The 14038-nt window shown below is 43.2% G+C and overlaps 1 long non-coding RNA gene across 4 annotated transcripts in view; it reads right to left on the bottom strand.

Annotated features, from left to right (window-relative positions):
• The window catches only part of LOC148895348 (uncharacterized), an 88488-nt gene that overhangs the window by 65741 nt on the left and 8709 nt on the right, over window positions 1–14038 (bottom strand). Inside the window, exons 4-5 of one of the 4 annotated variants that reach the window (XR_016115649.1) lie at window positions 10803–10827; window positions 6977–7072 (exon numbers count right to left, since the gene is read on the bottom strand). This is a non-coding gene — a long non-coding RNA (uncharacterized LOC148895348). Of the gene's footprint in view, window positions 1–6807; window positions 7073–10802; window positions 10828–12170; window positions 12304–14038 lie in introns of those variants that run through there. The other 3 variants (XR_016115651.1, XR_016115648.1, XR_016115650.1) reach the window with 3 other exon arrangements.

The raw sequence follows: 14038 nt of genomic DNA, 5'->3' as shown, positions 1-14038 counted from the left end.
GTCAGCAGGAACAAAATGTAAAACATCAAAATGATCTGAATGGAAAAAATACAAAGTAGCAACAGAAAACCAAGTGTAAAAGTCCGCCAAGGTTAAACAAACACGTACACAATGCATGCTGCAACCAAGCAGCAAACAAACAATGAATCGGCACCGGATGATCGTGCCCAGTGTCCTTTTAAGTGCCATTGATTATAATGACCAGCACCTGCGAGGCTGCAGGCAGGGCTGACGTCGCCAATCTGATCGGGACGACCAGCACCTGTGAGGTGTAGGCGGGGGCGACAGCGCCCCCCGTTGGTCGTCAACCAGATAATGACAGTACCCCCCCTTCAAGGGGCTGCTTCCAGAAGTCCCAACAGTCTCCCAAAAAGGTCCACTCGCCAGGGAACGGTCGGTGGAGAGGGCAACCGCTGCCTCTCCAGCATACGACGGGCGGCGGCCTGATGGGAACGGGACTCGGCCTGGGGTGGACGAAGACGCGGCACGGATCGTCGTGGGCGTGAGTGCGATCCCTCTCGCACGTTCACGCGACGGCGCATGGCTCTGCGTGGACGTCGAACTGCCAGGCGCAGAATGGCACCCCGTACGGCCGTATGGGACCAGGTCTCGGCCGGACGCCGACGTGGGCGTGAACTGCCCGGCTCCGGGGGAACGAGACCAGTCCAGAGCCGCTCCGGGATCCAGCGGTGAGTGGGGTCTCGGACTGACATTGACTCGGACGTTGCACGGCTCGTCGTGGATGAGACTCAATTCGTCATGCACGATGACAGCGTGGCTGGACGTGGGCGTGCAATGCCAGTCACCCAGGGTCACCCTGGACGGCCACCTGGAAGGAGGTCTCGGCCGGACGTTTACGTGGACGTTGCGGCTCGTCGAGTGACGCGATTCAAACGCGACGAGGCTTTCGCTAACGTGGACGTAGCATTGCCAGGCACAGGGTGGAAATGAGACGGGTCCGATGTACCTGCGGGATCCGATGGTTGGCCGATTCATTCTGTCACGGTTTTGCGAGGTGGTGATGGCGGGTTCGGATCCCAAAAAGCAGGCAGGAGGGAGCAGGAGGTTGTTTGACAAATTGTATTCAAATAAAGTCAGCAGGAACAAAATGTAAAACATCAAAATGATCTGAATGGAAAAAATACAAAGTAGCAACAGAAAACCAAGTGTAAAAGTCCGCCAAGGTTAAACAAACACGTACACAATGCATGCTGCAACCAAGCAGCAAACAAACAATGAATCGGCACCGGATGATCGTGCCCAGTGTCCTTTTAAGTGCCATTGATTATAATGACCAGCACCTGCGAGGCTGCAGGCAGGGCTGACGTCGCCAATCTGATCGGGACGACCAGCACCTGTGAGGTGTAGGCGGGGGCGACAGCGCCCCCCGTTGGTCGTCAACCAGATCATGACAGTAAGATGCTGGCAAGGACAGTCTTCATGTTTACCTTCAAATCAAACATATTTTTCATGATTTTTTTTTTTTTGTTGAACTATTGACTTCGTTGAAAATTTCCATCTGTTTTCTGAATCCGCTTTATCCTTAAAAGCTATTATTGGAAGAGTCCACAATCCTTTAAATATACAAATAATTAAATGAGAGTTGGTACTGGACTTGTTTGCATATCTGCCTCACACTGCAGAGGTGCAGGCTTCAGTTCCGGTTACCCAGCCTGCCTGAGTTCTTTACAGGTCTTCTGGTTTACGCTCATATTTCAAAAAAAACATGCGTAACAGGTTAATAATAATAATAATAATAATAATAATAATAATAATAATAATAATAATAATCTCATCTCATTTTCCGTACCGCTTATTCCTCATTAGGGTCGCGGGGGTTGCTGGAGCCTATCTCAGCTGTCTTCGGGCACGAGGCGGGGGACACCCTGAATTGGTTGCCAGCCAATCGCAGGGCACACAAAGACATACAACAGTCACTCTCACACTCACACCTAGGGACAATTTGGAGTGGTCAATCTGCCTGCCATGCATGTTTTTAGAGTGTGGGAGGAAACCGGAGGACCCGGAGAAAACCCACGCGGGTCCGGGGAGAACATGCAAACTCCACACAGGGAGGCCGGACCGGGACGCGAACCGGCGTCCTCTGCACTGTGAAGCCAGTGTGCTAACCACTCGACTACCGGGCCGCCAAAATAATAATAATAATAATAATAATAATAATAATAATAATAATAAATAATAATAAATAATATCCCCCTTCCCTTTTTTAAATAAAAAACCCCATTTTCCACCCCAGCTTTCCCTTTCCCTTCCCTCCCTCCCCCCTCCAAATTCCCCTTTTCTTTTCTTTCTCATCTTTTCTTCTCTCTTTTTTCTCCCTTTCCTTTTCCCCTCTCTCTCTCTTCTCTCTCTTTTTTTCTTCTCTTTTTCTCCCCTTTCCTCCCTTTCTCTCTACTTTTTCCTATTTTTCCTCTCTCTATCTCTCTTTTCCTTTCTCCTCTCTCTTCTCTCTTTTTCTCTTTTTTTTTTTAAATATTCTTAATCTTTTCTCTATCTTCCTTTTCCTCTTCTTTCTCTCTCTCAATCTTCCTTATCTTCTCTTCTATCTATCTTTCTTTCTCTCTTTCTCTTCTCTCTCTCTCTTCTCTCTCTTTCTCTTCTCAATTTCTCCCTTCTCTCTCTTCTCTTCTCTCCCTACCTCTCTATCTCTTCACCTCTCTCTATCTCTACCTTTCTCTAAATCTCTTCCTCTCTTCTTCTCTCTTCTCTTTTACTCTTCTTTTTATTATCTCTCTCTTCTCTAATCTCTATCTCTTCTTCTCTACCTCCTCTCTCTCTCTTCTCCTCCTCATTCTACCTCTACCTCTACCCTCTCTATCTCTCTACTCTCTCTATCTCTACCTCACCTCATCTCTTTCTTCTCTTCCTAGATTATCTCTAGTCTCTCTTTCTACTCTCTCTTCTTTCCTCTCTTTCTCTCTCCTTTCTCTATCTTACTCTCTCTCTTATCTCTTCATCCTGAATCAATCACGATGTTTCACTCATTCCCAAATTTCAACCTCCATTCCTACCAGCTCACCCACTTAACCACCTAACCATTTACTAATCAAAAGACCATCCCTGGTTCATGGATTCGATTATCCCCATTTCGTTCTCACTTGTCCATTCCAATTCAATTTTATTCACAACAGGCTATAATTTGTAAGTAAACAGTTTAATCATTTGGTACATCACGCTTAACAAGGTTGTTTTTTTAACTTCCATTGGGAAAGTTCGCCATTTAACTTTGGGAATTGCCACAAACTTCGGTAAAACCCTGGATTTCAGTCCACTAAGATGACCACGTTTTCTTTTTTTTCGAATCCACAAATGTATCCCCTTACAAGGAAGACCATTGAAAACGGCAAAAGTTGGCGGGTTCCTCTTTGTGCTGTTTAAACATTATCAGGACAATGGTTTCAAGCTAGTCATGAATACCAAAAAAATCAAATTGGGAATAAAAAGTCTTTCACTAAATTGTTGCTCAAAATAATAATAATAAGGAATGGCGTTGGAGGTCGAAGGTCAAACGGCATTGCTGTTTGGAAAGAGGCACATTACATGAGGACTGTAATTAAAGAAATAAACTGCTGTAAAATAATGTTTTATTTACCTTTTTGATGGTCGTTGATGGCTTATGGAAGGAGAGTCACCTTCCATAAGGACTGTTGGTAACTTAACCTCTGGTGCTGTTCGGTCTTGTGCTTCCGCCGAAGATCACTCCGCCAGCCGTGGTGGGTGTGTATTATGAAAATAGTGCTTATTATAAGGTTGTCCCGATCAGATTGGCGACCAACGGGTAGCAACGTCAGCCCTGCCTGCAGCCTCGCAGGTGCTGGTCGTTTTAATCACTGACACTTAAAAGTACACCCGGCACGACCATCCAGTGTCGGTTCATTTTTTTGTTGCATGCTTTGTATGCATTGTGTATGCAGTGCATGTGTTTGTTTAACCTTGGTGGACTTTTACACTTGATTTTCTTTTGATACTTTGTATTTTTTCCGTTCAGATGATTTTGATGTTTTACATTTTGTTCCTGCTGACCTTTATTTTAATACAATTTGTCAAACAACCTCCTGCTCACTCCTGCCTGCTTTTTGGGATCCGCACCCGCCATCACCACCTTGCAAAACGTGACAGAATGAACCGACCAACCATCGGATCCCACAGGTACATCGGACCCGTCTCATTTCCACCCTGTGCCTGGCAATGCTACGTCCATGTTAGCCCAAGCCTCGTCGAGTTTGAATTGCGTCACTCGACGAGCCGTAACGTCCACGTAAACGTCCGGCTGAGACCTCCTTCCAGGTGGCCGTCCAGGGTGACACTGGGTGTTTGGCAGTGCACGCCCATGTCCAGCCACGCTGTCGTCATGCATGACGAATTGAGTCTCATTCACGACGAGCCGTGCAACGTCCGCGTCAACGTCAGTGCGAGGCCCCACTCACCGCTGGATCCCGGAGCGGCTCAGGACTGGTCTCGTTTCCCCGGTGCCGGGCAGTTCACGCCCACGTCGGCGTCCGGCCGAGACCTGGTCCCATACGGCCGTACGGGTGCCATTCTGCGCCTGGCCGTTCGACGTCCACGTTGAGCCATGCACCGTCGCGTGACCGTGCGAGAGGGATCGCACTCGCACCCACGACGATCCGTGCCGCGTCTTCGTCCACCCCAGGCCGAGTCCCGTTCCCATCAGGCCGCCGCCTGTCGTATGCTGGAGAGTCAGCGGTTGCCGTCTCCACCATTGTTCCCTGGCGAGTGGACCTTTTGGGAGACTGTTGGGACTTCTGGAAGCAGCCCCTTGAAGGGGGGGGTACTGTCATGATCTGGTTGGCGACCAACGGGGGGCGCTGTCGGCCCCGCCTGCACAGGTGCTGGTCGTCCCGATCAGATTGGCGACCAACGGGTAGCGACGTCAGCCCTGCCTGCAGACTCGCAGGTGCTGGTTGTTTTATTCACTGACACTTAAAAGGACACCCGGCACGACCATCCGGTGTCGGTTCATTGTTTGTTGCATGCTTTGTATGCAGTGTGTATGCATTGTGTATGCAGTGCATGTGTTTGTTTAACCTTGGTGGACTTTTACACTTGATTTTCTTTTGATACTTTGTATTTTTTCCGTTCAGATGATTTTGATGTTTTACATCAGAATCAGAATCATCTTTATTGCCAAGTATATGTAGAACACACAAGGAATTTGTTTCCGGTAGAACACGCTGCACTAGTATCGTCGTAAAAAAAACTGCTAAGTGGCACTATACAGTTCAATTTTGGCGACTGTTCAAAGAGTTCAAAGAGTTCAAAGAGTTAATGGCTTGGGGGAAGAAGCTGTTTAAATGTCTGCTGGATTTGGTGCGCATGGATCGGTAGCGCCTGCCTGAGGGGAGTAGCTGGAAAAGGTGGTGGGCAGGGTGCGGAGGGTCCAGTAGGATTTTCCGCGCCCTAGTTTGGATTCTTGCAGTGTGCAAGTCCTCGAGAGTGGGTAGGGCGGTGCCAATGATTTTTTCCGCCTTCCTAACTCTCCGTTGAAGTCGGATTTTGTCCATTTTTGTGGCGGCCCCGAACCAAACGGTGATGGAAGAACACAGGATGGATTCGATGACAGCCGTGTAGAAATGTTATGACAGCAGTGTAGAAATGTTAACATTTTGTTCCTGCTGACCTTTATTTTAATACAATTTGTCAAACAACCTCCTGCTCACTCCTGCCTGCTTTTTGGGATCCGCACCCGCCATCAACACCTTGCAAAACGTGACAATTACGTCACATCCTATCGCGTCACACCTTGTGCGCCATATAAATGCTCACCCATTCAATCTCTCTCTCTCTCTCTCTCTCTCTCTCTCTCTCTCTCTCTCTCTCTCTCTCTCTCTCTCTCTCTCTCTCTCTCTCTCTCTCTCTCTCTCTCTCTCTCTCCATGCTTCCTCCTTAGCTGACACCGCAATGTCTCTGCTGTCATCAAGATTAAACTAACTTATTCTGTCCCACACTGTCTTCCTGCTGATTTAACCATACACTGCCATCAACGCCCCAAGAATCAATGAACCAGGGACGAACGTTCAAAATAAACCCATTAGTTTTGCATTTGACTGAAAATATCATACTTCGTGTTTTGGGTATTTTGGATGATATAAAACATTTTTTCTGATGTTTGTTCGGAAACAAAAAAGTGGTGTCGGTTGTTCTTTAAGGTATACATTCTCCAGAAAAGAGAAAATGACTATTTGCATCAATGAATCAAAGTCATCCTGTCCAGCCATGTCCAATGGTGCTTGTCTTCAGTCAGGTTCGACTGGAGTCCCACAGAGCTGACTTTATATTACATGACAGATTGGTTGCTGAATGAAGCCAGTCACAGAGCAAGCAAACTGTTTATCACATTCATTATTGACGCATGTGGACAATTTAAGGAACAAAGATGACGTTTTTGGAATGTTGGTAAGAAACTACACTTTGGGGATTATGAGTGTTATCATCAAATTGTGAGTATAGTTTTGCTTTTTTGAATGTTGCTGTGCCGATGACCATTTTGTGTTTGGGAGCCTTTTACTGAGTGATTTGCTGGTTCGGTAGCCAAAAAGGGACATACGTCTTCTTGTGCCAGTCCCAAGCTAAATACAGAGGGTTGTGTCAGTAAGGGCATCCGACGTAAAAGCTTGGCCAAAACAAACATGTGAATCAAACCTCTGAAGATGGAGGTCACTCATCCGCTGTGGCGACCCCTTGACGGGAAAAGTCGAAAGGAAAAGAAGAATAAGCCTACCATGCATGTTGTTGGAATGTGGGAGGAAACTGAGAACCCAGATTAAACCCATGTAGGTCCTTTTATAGACCTTACCATTAAATGGTAAAATGTAAACATCTCAGGCATAGATTTATACAGATGACAGGAAGAAATTCCAAGATCATTCGGAATTGAAACAGGTCTTCTATGCGCCATAAACATTGTGTTTGTGTTTCCGTTTGGAATGCGACATACCAATCTCATTCCGGGGAGGAAGGTTCTGATCCTCGTGGCTTGGATATCTTTCTTTGCGGTCCAGGAGTAGGATATATCATCTTTTCCTGATTGTCGCTAAAGAGTGAGGGAAGGCAAAGAGCAAAGTGCATGCAGGTATGAGATAATACTATGTGTATTCAAGTGGAGGGATGAAGTGAGGCATGAAGTGAGGCATGTGGATGAAGTGAGGCATGTGGAAAACTCCAAGTTTCACTTTTTCCAAAAGATTCCTCAAGTTGTCATCATCAAAAGGCAAAGCTCCCTGGTGATTAAAAGTGGACAACTAAAATTAACAAAGCATTGCATGTCCTGTCATTAATTTCACTCTTGGTGAAGAGGGGGATGTGTGACCACGACCGCCAGACCCTATTTTTTACATTTTAATTCAATGTCTAGCACAGGGTTGGGCAAATGTTTTGACTCGCGGGCCGCAATGGGTTCTAAAATTAGACAGAGGGGTCGGGCCAGGAGCATTTGGAGGGAGTGTTTGGGCGGGAAATACTAAACCTAAAGCATTAAAGGCAAACCGACGCCTCCGGACAAGTTATGACATAACTTGTCTGGACATTTTACAAATTATGGACATAACTGTTATGTCCATAATTTGTAAAATCACTTCAAATAACTTCAACTGAGCGTATTTTACAAAGATTCCACAGCATATAACTATAGTTTATGTTTTAAGACTCGCGCTGAATCTTCAGGAAGTCTTGTTTTTGAGTTGGTGACGATTCCTGACATGACGTCACGCCTGGAATTCCCCTGACCGAGAAAGCGCCACACAATGCATTTTGCGGTACTTTGTTTGGTCTGAAAACTTCGTGTTGAACCGTGTTGATGGTGAAAATAGAAGGAAAACACATAAATAACGCAATAGTGAATCGTTGTGTGTTGCACCAAGACAACTATTTGATATTCGCTGACACAAATTCCCAGCTGACAAATCAGCCCATTTCCAACGGAGCTTGGGCGCCATCTTCTGCATTTTCTGGGTGCTACATTGCTGTCATTGACGGCTCGAATTGATATGGGAGGACTCCTTTAATCAATTGCAAACATTGATGTTTTCCTCTTCATAACTATTTGAATCATATTCATAACTGGATGAGTAAGAAGAAAGCATCTTCTCCGAATCTGAAGCCATTGTTTTGATTGTCGAGCAAGGCAAGACGTCTTGGCGTGACATCACGAACAAGGGGGTGGGACCTTCTGAAACTGGCCATTTCCGGATTCATTTTGAAGTAATTTTTATTGGTGTCTTTCATTTGACTAAAAATGTCAGCCTGCGTGTTTTAGGTATTTCAGATGCTATAAAACGTTTTTCTGATGTCAGTAGGAAACAAAGAAAATGGTGTCGGTTGTCCTTTAAATGTAGTGTGTACAAGCTTCATAGCACAGTAAGAACACTACAACCCAATTTATTCATTGTCTTTCAAATGTGAAAAATATCCCTGATCTGTTAATAAATTTGTCTCAAGGAATATGCAACATATGGCGTTTACATACTATTTCGCAGATACTGGGAGGAGGAAATGGAAATAGATTAAAATAACATATGCAATGTGATTGATCAAGATTGCGTCTGTTTTTAATAAGTTTCAATCGAAGGTGCAAAGTCAAAGAAATCAACATTTATCGAAAAATGGAATCACTTTCAACATTCAAAACATATTATTACACAATGAAATATTCAAGCTCAATCATATCTCCTTGTGTTAAATTCCGCAAAATCATGGATGGATTGTCTTGACCGCGCGCTCTACTAACTCTTCACGGACGCTCTCGCCTTCACGCGCAAACAGGACACGTGTACCGTCGCCAAGCACACAGACATAGGCTACCTGCAGTTGAAATTTGCATACTCAGCACGGCAGCCAATCAGAAGTGTCACACGACGAGCTGTACCACGTCCATGTCCATGTCCATGTCAGGCCGAGTCCCGTTCCCATGAGCCCACCGCCTTTTTTTTATTGGACAGGAAATGGTTGCCGTCTCCACCTTATTCCCTGGCGAGTTGGGCCATTTGGGAGACTGTTGGGACTTCTGGAAGCAGTCCTTTAGAGGGGGGGGGGGGTACTGTCACGATCTGGTTGACGACCAACGGGTGCTGGTCGTTCCAATCAGTGGCAGTTAAAAGGACTCCCGGCACAACCATTCTGTGTCGGGTCATTGCATTGTATGTTTTTGCTGCACCCTGTCAGGTCTGTTTCATCTTGGCAGATTTTTTATTCATGATTTTCATTGATACTTTGTACTTTTCTGTTCGGATGTGACGTTGATGTTTTAGATTTTGTTCCTGCTGACTTTATTTTAATACAAGTTGTCAAATACAACATCCTGCTCCCTCCTGCCTGCTTTTTTTGGGATCCACAACCACCATCACCACCTTGCGAACTGTGAGAACCGGAAGACATTTTTATCAACATTTTCTTCTAAGAGTGCCCTCTAGAGTCAACACCTGGTTCATGAAATACTTTTTAATGTTCTTATTTAAAATGATTTAATATTTTATATGGTTCATTAGTTACATGTATAGTAGTATTAAGGTTTAGTTGTCAGCAAAATTGCACCTTCGGCGTGGACGCTATGGAAGATGGCGACGAGGACGTTTACCAGTGAGACGCCATGTCCAAGTGCGACACGGTCCTGGGGGATTGAGCCCGGAGACGGACTCAATCTACGGCAAGACGGCGCTCGGCGGCGGCAGGAAGACACGTAGCAAACCTCCTTCCTGCTTTTTTTGTGTTTGCTGGTCTTTATCTATTACCTATATTTGAGCCAGGAAACATTAGCTATCTAGCTGGCTAGCTATATATTCACTGTCTAGCTATCTATTAGCTAGCTAGCTTTCTATCTTTTTGAGTTAACTAGCTATCTATTAGCTATATAGCTGGCTACCTATTTGAGTCAGGAAACATATTAGCTATCTAGCTAGCTAGCGATATATTAGCTGTCTATCTATCTATTAGCTAACTAGCTAGCTTTCTATCTTTTTGAGTTAACTAGCCATCTATTAGCTATAGAGCTGGCTAGCTTTTTGAGTCCGGAAATATATTAGCTATCTATCTAGCTAGCTAGCTATTATTTGTCTCGCTAGCTATTAGCTGTCTAGCTAGCATTCTATGTTTTTGAGTTATTCTGGGTTGAGTGAATTGGCTGCCGCTGCTCACCCACATAAAAACTTATCCTGTGACTGTGAAGTGATCTTAACAGATTTGAAAGGCTCTTATAAATGAAATGTATTATTATTATTATTATTATTATTATTATTATTATTATTATTATTATTATTATTATTATTATTATTATTATTATTATTATAAGGAGGTGTCACCAACAAGGTGCTCATGGCATCAGGTGGGCTACAAAGACGTGGCACGTGATCCGCTTGTAAAAGTAACTTAACAGGGATGGAACATCGCAATTTTCCTGTCATACTGTAGAGATAATCTTTTTGAAAATATGATTGCAAATAATTTAAGAAATAACGTACAATCATGAAAATTACATTTGTTATTTTAGAAGGGTGTATCAAATGGGTAACTCCCGGTTTCAAAAAGGTGGTCAGTTTAAAACATGAAAACGAAGTGAGCCAAAAATGTTATGATTGATATATAAATAAAATAAGAGTAGCATTAAGTATATTTCCTCAGGGAAAATATTTTGAGGCTAGAAAAAAAATGTAATAAAGTGAATGCCAAAAGAATGCAACAGTGACGTAAGAGTAGCTGCAGGAGGTTGGCGCTACTATTGTTGCATAAAAGACAACACACAGAAAGAAGGTAAAGGAGAGAGCACTGATAACCTCTGGGCAGGCGTAATGCGGTGATCTGTAAAAGAGGCACAGAGGGAATGATGCTGAAGAGGACTCAAAGGGGCCCCCGATATCACACATCATACCCACTCAAAGGCAACGCTGCCAACAGCCAACATACCGAAGAAGAAATGACTAAAGATCACACGATCTTCTAGCTGAGAGGGGTTGAACAAACCCTTTCTTGAAATTATACAGGTAACAACCGATTTACGACGAGTTACGAGTTACGACAACGACCGCCAGCCTTTTTTTAAAATTCTACGGCTGCCACCGCTACAGCCAGCAACGCGACAGAGACATAGGTCTGTGCACGATGATTTATTCTGCTACAACACAAAGCACTAGTCCCAAAAAGAGGACCAGGGAAATAATAAAAAATAAAGAATACCAAAAACGACGAGTGGGGGGGCAATGGGAATGAGAAGCAATTCGCACACGGTGGTGCAGAAATTGAATAATCCCAAAAGGATTACGGGATGTGAGGGGTGATCTCGGACCGAGCACAGAAGACAAAGTCCAGGGTAATACAAAGTACAAATACAAGTTGACAGCGTCCAGTTTTCGTAACCGCTGTCCTGAAGGAAGCGGGGAGGCATGGCCCCGCCCCAGCTGTCAATCCGAACGTGACAATATCGAGCAAGTAGGATGTTTATTTGACGGAGCAGCATTGCACAAAATGCCGATACAAAATAACTGTTTCGTAACAAATGCATACGACACTTTTCTCCAGCATGACATATTTATAAATAAACTGTCAACATTTTGGTATATAATAGTATTCAATAGAAAACGAACAAATAGAAAAAAAACAACAGATTGACATCGTATACTATCCTGTTGGATAGGAGATGCCAGCGTGTCGTCATTTGTTATGATCATGTGATCCTCGCGTCAGCCATTTTGAATGCTTTTCGATTTACGGCTGTTTGACTTACGACGGTTTTGTCGGAACGGAACCCGGTCGTAACTCGGATGTTACTTGTGTAACATTGGGAGCCAGATAAAAAAAAAAAAAAAAACTAAATATGATATTACTTCATGATAATCAATAACATAATAAAATATGACTGCTGGTTTGAGTTACATTGCAAGACAAAGATATTGAACGTTCCTTACATAAAAATAAATACAATATACTCCAGTGATACCTTGGGTTACGAACTTAATTGGTTCCCAGACAGAGTGTGTCAGGCAAAAAGTGTGTATCCCACAAATGAATTTCCCATAGGAAACCATTAAAATGAGAATAATCCTTTCCCAGGTTCCCATCAAACACAATGTTCTACTTTAAAACTTTCTAAGCCTTAAAATTACACAAAATATACCTCATTTTATGTATGAGAAATGTGCTATGGTCTTATAATTAAATATTTAACCGAAGACTGGGGGCGGGGAATAGAGGACAAAAAAAGTCCTCAGCCATTTTCTTTTTGGAGAACGGGCTCGTTCGCGAACGACACATCACTCATCGTGGCGCTCCGTGTGTATCCTGAAAAATAGTACATAGCCAAGGTAAAATTTTGGGAATGGCACTCTATGCCATATTTTCAATTCCTGAATAAATTCGTGAATGACAGTCTTCTTCTTTTCCTTTCGGCTTTTCCCTTCAAGGGGGTCGCCACCGCAAATCAGTGTCCTCCATCTTTAGAATCAGAATCAGAATCATCTTTATTGCCAAGTATGTAGAACACACAAGGAATTTGTTTCCGGTAGAACACGCTGCACTAGTATCGTTGTCAAAAAAACTGCTAAGTGGCACTATACAGTTCCATTTTGGCTACTGTTGAAAGAGTTCAAAGAGTTTAGAGGTTTGTTTTGGCCAAGCTTGTATGTCGGATGCCCTTCCTGACACAACCCTTTGTATTTATCCGGACCTGGGACCGGCACAAGAAGACATATGTCCCTTTGTGGCTACAGAACAAGCAAATCGTTCAGTAAAAGGCTCCCAAACACAAAATGGTAATCAGCACAGCAACATTCAAAAAAGCAAAAACTATACTCACCATTTGATGACAATGCTCTGATCTTACTGTGAAATCGGCATCTCTTTCCTTACATTACATCACAAACAGAACTACAGTCCTTTAAGATGCTTTATCTTCCAGTCACTGTATTTGAGAATGTGAAATGCACATTGGCGAATGACAGTGAATGAGATAAATGCAGGCAGCGGGTTTCCCTTTTATCTGCTCTGGTGGGTCCCGGCTCTAGGGTTGGGGGGAGCCTCAGGAAATCACCTGCCTAGCTACCTATTTGCTATCTTGCTAGCTAGCTATTAGCTATCGGGATATCTATTAGCTGTGTCCTTGCGGGTTTTAAGGGGCGCTTGTAGATTATTATTATTATTATTATTATTATTATTATTATTATTATTATTATTATTATTATTATTATTATTATCTATCATCTAGCTAGCTTGCTTTCTATCTATTTGAGTTACTTCCGGGCTGAGTGAATGCTGGCGCGTGTGGGTGCCGCCGCTCACCCACAAAAAAACTTATCCTGTGACTGTAAAGTGACCTTGAAAGTATATATATATATATATATATATATATATATATATATATATATATATATATATATATATATATATATATATATATATCGTCAAATTTATGTGCTACACAAACACTGTGTCGTGTGAATGCACACTCTTTCCCTTATTTGCAAAATTAATAAAAATGCAATCTCCTTTCACCTGTTCATGTTTTCAGTCTTCCTGCTCGGAGCAACATCTCGATGAATAGCATTTGACAATTTCCTCATTGTCATACAAGGAAAAAAAATCAGGAGCCGTTTTACTTGTGCAAAGCCTCTGTTGTCAGAAGAGTCCATCAACTAAATCTCAATTACAAACCATCCAATTCAAAGAAGTAGCAATCGTAATTCGAAATCAAGTCTGGAATTTGCCAAAAGAGTATAGCGGCAAGCTAACTAAAAAAATATATAATGGCGACTGCTATGGATTGTATTTCAAGAGTAAATATAAACCTTGATAAAAGTGATTGAAAGTCTCAAGCTTGGAAAAATGAAGCATATGCAAATGATACAAATTCTACAAGCTCATCACTGAAACCCAGAGGAGTTTATATCACGACTTTGTCTTACAGAGCTTCTTCGAGGAGAGGCTCATCAATCATCATTCATGCGCCATGATGGCAGCGACACAATTACCTTCGTCTTTAGAAACACAAAGGAAAGTTCAAGAAAAATGCGACCAATTC

The sequence above is a fragment of the Hippocampus bargibanti genome, linkage group LG07, assembly GCF_051943395.1.
Source record: "Hippocampus bargibanti isolate YZ-2025 linkage group LG07, ASM5194339v1, whole genome shotgun sequence".
Lineage (NCBI taxonomy): Eukaryota > Metazoa > Chordata > Actinopteri > Syngnathiformes > Syngnathidae > Hippocampus > Hippocampus bargibanti.
Note: the sequence above shows the minus strand (reverse complement) of the source record. Positions and strands in the feature narration are given on the sequence as shown.